The sequence below is a fragment of the Marmota marmota genome, unplaced genomic scaffold, assembly GCF_001458135.2.
Source record: "Marmota marmota marmota unplaced genomic scaffold, marMar, whole genome shotgun sequence".
NCBI classification, from domain to species: Eukaryota; Metazoa; Chordata; class Mammalia; order Rodentia; family Sciuridae; genus Marmota; species Marmota marmota.
The window spans coordinates 1,060,436-1,066,875 of NW_025999898.1; positions in this window are offsets into that span (position 1 = coordinate 1,060,436).

Consider the following 6,440-nt stretch of genomic DNA (forward strand, 5'->3'; position numbering starts at 1 on the left):
CCAAAACATAACTCTGGGGACCAAACCTTTAACACATGGGATTTTGAGGGACACTTAAGATTCAAATTGTAGCAGACCCCTTTCAGGCATTCTGGCTTTTTAAAAAATGAAATGTGGAGGTAGATGGAGCTCTTGCCTACTAACCAAGCCCCTCCTACAATACCTCTGGAATAAATAAAAATTCCACAGAAATAAAAATCTTTTGTAATCACAAAATTATATCTATTCCACATTAGTGTTCTTTCTTAGAGTGCTTACTATATTCTGTCTGTATTAATAATAAGTGTTCTGACCAATTCTCTAACCATAACTATTATGTTGTTAGATGGAGGGATTATTATTATTATTATTATTATTATTATTATTAAGGGATATCTTCAGCAGGCACTTTTGTTTCATTTTGTTTTGGTACTGGAGATTGAACCCAGGGCCTTGCACATGATATACAAGCACTCTATCACTGAGCTATATCCCAACCTGCCCCCCGCTTTTTTTATTACCAAGGATTAAAGCAGGTGCTTAACCATTGAGCCACATCTCCACCCCTTTTTTATAGTTTATTTAGAGATAGGGTCTTGCTAAGTTGTCCAGACTTGTGATCCTCCTGCTTCAGCCTCCTGAGTAGCTGGGATATAAATGTGTGCCACCATACCCTGCAGAAGTTTTCTTTATGACCAGATGTGGTGGCACATGGCTTTAATCTCAGCAATTTGGGGAGGCTGAGGCAGAAGGATTGTAAGTTCAAGACCAGCCTCAGCAACTTAGCAAGACCCTATCTCAAAATAAAAAATAAAAAGGGCTGGGGATGTAGCTCGGTGGTAATATGCCCCTGGGTTCAAGTCCTAGTACCAAAAGAAAAAAAAAAAAAGTCTTCTATGTAAGATGGTGGTGGCCTTTGTGCAAGGTTGTATTTTTCAGAGGATCCTTATAATAGTTTTTAATCATAGGCATGTGTGTGAGAACCATTTCTTATTGGCTTCCTAGCTCTGCTTTGCTTTGGGTTTGGCATAAGTGACTCCATTTTGAATCTGACAATTTTCACATAACATATAATAAAATTAATAACTTTTTGATATGCCCTGTAATAGTCTGCTCAGGCTGCCATAACAAAATGCCATAGGACTAGTGTCGTAAGCAACAAAAATTTATTTCTCACAAGTCCTCGATGCTGGGAATTCCAAGATCAAGGTACGGACCTATTTGGTTTTCCTTCCTGGCTTGCAGATAAGATGGCTTCCTTTCTGTCTGTGATCTCACACTGGGGAAAGAGTGAGGTCTCTGGTGTCTCTGCTTATAAAGACACTAATGCTATTGGATTAGGACCCTACACTTGACCAATTACTTCCTTACTCCAAATACAATCACATTGGGAGTAACATAAGAATTTTGGGGATGAGGCTGGGGTTGTGGCTCAGTGGTACAGTGCTCGCCTAGCACATGCGGGGCCCTGGGTTCAATCCTCAGTACCACATAAAAATAAATAAATAAAAATAAAATATTGTGTCTGTCTACAACTAAAAATTATTATTTGTTTAAAAAAGAATTTTGGGGAGATACATTCAGTTTACAGCATTACCAAAAGCCTGATCTGTGTTCAATATTGCCCAATTATTTCCAAAATATATATTTTTAGTTGGCTTATTTTAAACAAAATTCATACATTGCATCTGGCTGATATGTATTTTTTTAAATTGGTACTATTTTCCTATTTTTTTTGAAAAAAATTTTTAGTTCTAGGTGGACCTATATTTTGTTCATTTATTTATTTGCAGTGCTGAGAATCGAACCCAGTGCCTCACACATATGAGGCAAGCATTGTACCACTGAGCCACAACCCCAGCCCGCCATTTTCCTATTTCTATTTTTTCCCCAAGACATGCATTTATTGAATACAACTGGTCATTTGGATATAGATTTACCTATTTTTGGATTTGATTGATGAACTCCTTGGGTCATTTAGCTTGTTACTATGCCTTCCTTTTACAGTGGGAGAAAGCCTTGATTAAATTAACATTTAGTTGGAAAGGAATGGGATGGGTTATAGGATAAAAATAAATATAGATGGTGCTATGTATTTTCTACTGGCCTGTATCCAAATCACATAGTATTCTATAGTTGTGCTTCATGTGATGCTAAGATTGATCAGTAGACTCAATTAGTATCACTCTAATCCTTGATGTAGTCCTTCATTGACCCATCACTTAATAGCTCTGATGATCTTTACTTTATCTTGACTAATTATTTAATAGGGAGTTGCCAAAAGATGATATTTGGGGGGGGTAGGAGCACTGGGGTTCAAATTTAAGTTCTCTCACTTAAGAGTCAAGCACTACCACTAAGCCCCAGCCTTCCCTGGTCCTTCCCCCCCCCCATGTAAGCAGCAAAGAGGTGTTTATTGTGAGCTAGCTCGGTCCCCCATGTGCACACAGCAACTGGTGACACTGAGAGGCCCTGAGCCCAGGATTTGCAGCAGTTTTATACACTCTTTGGGGAAGGCAGGTACTTCACATACATCATAGCATCTCTTAGCAAATCATCACACACACACGCAGGAAAATCATAAAACAACTCTAAAATATGATTAGTACATTCACTGGCAGGAACAAGTTGGGTAAGGGTGATTGGTTAGTACAAGAGGGGGATTCGTTTGACCTGATTGGTTTAAGCCACAAGGGGTGTACGTGCTGAACTACATGGTTTCCCAACATGTTATCACCCACCATAAACTACTGGGAGGGTCATCTGGCATCCCAGGTATTTTCCCTATCTCATGCTGATTGGTAGTTGCTAGGGAGTTGCTATGGGTCTCACCTAGCCTGACTGAGTCAGGGACATCTGGCTCTGCAGATCTCTCCTGTTATTTATAGATAAACAACTTAGCAGGGTGGGTATGTGCCTAGGAGGGCTCTGTGGGTCTTTCCAAGGACAAGGGTCACACTCCTTTCCTTGGACAGGCTTTGCTCTGAGGTAGAGGCTGGTTTCTCATTCCCCGCTTTGTCTGGAAACTTGGGAACCAATCATGGTTCCCTCAGTTGGGGGTCTATTTGGGCAGGCTCTACATCTTGGTAGAGTAAACAGTAACCCTCAGGGCCAGTCTTCAACTTCCTAAACTCACTCAAAATTGGCCTTCTAGATCCAACCTGACTCCATTTACCTATATACTCTGTCTAACTATTTCTGGCTTCATTCCCCCCTCTAATTTTAGGAACTCCTTATTGCTGTAAGGAGAAGGGGCGAAGGCTTGGTCTAGCTGCTTCAGAGCTGAGAGGGGGCGTTGAACGTGAGGGGGCTCGACGACATGGGGGACGTGTTTAGAAGTCAGTTCCATTTGAAGTCTGGTTGGGGAAAAACAGGTTGTCATCTGGGGATAGGTGCTTCTATGAGAGAAACAAAAAACATTCCCTGGTCCTTTTAATTTTTTATTTTGAGACAAGATCTGACTAAATTGCCCAATCTGACCTCAAGCTTGCAACGCACCTGCCTCAGCCTCCTGAATTGCTGGGATTACAGGCATGCTCAACTGTACCCAGTTCTTTTATTTCGAATTCTGTCTTCTCTTCTGAATTTATTAGCTAATCCTTCTATAAAGATTTCCAGTTTAAACTCTTTGGTTCTCATGAATACAGCTTGTATAAGAAAGGTGGGATATAGATTTAATTCTTTCCCTTTATCAATTTTCATAATTATGAATTGGTACTATAAAAACCACCAGAATTGACTAGTGAAATATATTTTTATTTTGTTTTGTTTTTGTAACTTTAGGAACTTGTGGGCTTAACATACAAATTTTTATATAGCTGATATTTTAATCCATTGCAAGCATTATTCTTATTGATGTTCAAACTGTCTCATCTTTGGGTAGTAGGAGGCCCTTTAAGTTGGCTTCTGAGTCCCTTTGACTCAATAGGTATTAAATTCAGTGGTCCTGAATAGCTTCTTTATTCCAGTCCAATTACTATTTTTTGAATAGATGAAACATACAAGAGGTTCAAATGGTATGAGGAGATGTCCCAGGTAGGTTAATCTTGCATATTTCCCTGCCCCAAACTCAGAGTCACCGTTTCTCTAAGGGAAAGGATCTGTCACTTTAAAAATGAAAAAAATCTCTCATCCCCAGGAGATCCACTTTCTGTAAAATGAAAGGCATTCCTCACAGTGATGTGCCTACCCATGTCCTGTTCTACTCTTTCAAATATGCTGAGCTATTTATCATTTCCCAGACAAGCTGTTCTCTCCTGATTTGGGACTTTGTGCCTGCTGGTTTCTTTGCCTTGAATGCTCACCTTGTCCCTCTGATTCACTGAAAATCTTGTTCCTTTTGTGACTCCTTCACCCACTGTGGAAGAACTAATGGCATAGGCCCTGTCATCTTAGAGAAGCTGGTTATTTTTTACAGTAGTTAAAGCATGTTGTTAATTATTTGTTAGTCAGCGTCCCTCCTTGAGAGCAGCAAACACTTCTGATACATACACAGCAGGGGCTGAGCTTTCCCACTGTGGATGCCTCCCAAGCTTGTCAACCTTCATCTCATGTCCTGCTCTGGCCTCTGATTAGTTCATTTCACCAATCACTTCACAGAGCACTCTCTGATTAACTAACTAAAAACTATTTACTGAGTATCTACTATGTCAAATGTGCTTTACATACATGATTTTCTTACAATGCTTTCTAGTAGATATTATCTTCATTATCCAAATGTGCAAGAAGAAACTTATGGGATGGCTGAAGCTTCCATAGCTAAGGAGTGGCCAAGCCTGGATTTCCTTGGTGGATCTGACTCCCAAAGCCTTCTGTGTTTGTCCTCTATATCACTGCCATACAAATGCGCCGTGATCTACCCACACCAGAATCCCCTGGGTAGTGTGTGTTTTGCTGGGGATGGGACCCTGAGCATACCCAGCCCTGGGTAGTTCATTAGAATGAACACTCCTGGATTCTACCTCAAATCTACTGAATCAGAATATCAGGGAGATGGATGGAAAACTGAATTTCTAATCAGCTTCCCTGGGGTAACTTTAAACAATTATTATTATTACTATTGTTTTGAATTACTGGGGATTGAACCCTGGGATGCTCCACCATTGAGCTACATACCCAGCTCTTTTTATTTTAAGACAGGTTCTCACTAATTTGCCCAGGCTGGCCTAGAACTTGCCATCCTGCCTCAACCTCAGCTATTAGGATTGCCCAGTTCTATGCCCCACTGCTCCCAGAAGCAATCACTTTTCCCCAGGGGTGGGGGCACTAAGCACACTGAAGTTTGCCGACCACCACTGTACTCATGGGATCACCAAAGATGGCCTGGGTTCTGTACTCCAGAGCTCACAGTAAAGACTGTAGAGACTTCTGCTCAGCTCATGCCTCACCTCCTGGTTCTAGGGCCTTCCAATCTGCTCCTTTCTGATCACCACTTCATGTAAGAGATGGTCCCTGCATCAGGTCACCTTGTCAGAATCAAAAATCAGGACCAGTGGGTAAGGGAAGGGAAAGCCTTTTGGGGATGAGACAAAGGGAGACTGCACGGAGATCTAAGCTGGAAGGGTCTGGGCAAAATCCTAAGTGAATACATTTTTTCATCATATATTCCTAATCATTTGTAAAAACCATCAACTTTTTCTGTTGGGATAGATTCTTTAAAATCAACGATGTTTAACCTTTCTGAGGTCAGTCTTCTTTGATAATCCCATGAACTATGGACTGTCCCTCCTCAAAAATGCGCAGACAGGGAAACCTCCACAATTACTGTGGAAGCTTCATGATTGCCAGCCTCCACAGGAATATCCATGCAGCGGATCCAAGTTTAAGAATCTGAATTTGGGGTGTGTTCCTTGTTCTACAAGTCTTGGTTTAGACAAAATCAATTTCCCTCTCTCTCTCTCTGTCTCTCTCTCTCTCTCTCTCTCACACACACACACACACACACACACACACACACCTGCCTTGGCACGAACCAGAGGCCAGCTGACCCAGAAGGTGGAGGCAGGAGGTCGTGGTGGCCCACACACAGATAAGGGCTGACACAGGGATGTGGGACGTCATTTTTAGCTTTTAGCACCTCTTGGCTGAGCCCCTGTAAGCCTTTGGGTTTTGAGTGCTGCCTCTGCTGGGGTTTCGGGGAGCTGAATGAACACGCCCCAGTCGAGGGTGGGACGCCGGGCGTAGAGAGCTGCACCGGGAGCCGACAGGCTCGGCATTCATCATTGTTCCCCCAGCGCCTGGCACTGGTTGGGCGGCAGGCAAGGATCTTGGCTTGAAGCGCGCCGTCCCTTCCGCGTCGTCCATCCTCCCAGCTCTCGGCCCACAGGTGTTTCCAGGGCGCCATTCAAGGGCCAGACCAAGTCAGGGACAGAGGTCCAAGTCGGGTCGGTTGCTCGCGGGCAGGACCACAGGCACCTGGCACAGCGCGCTGGGGGCGGCGGAGGGACCCGCGCACGCTCCCG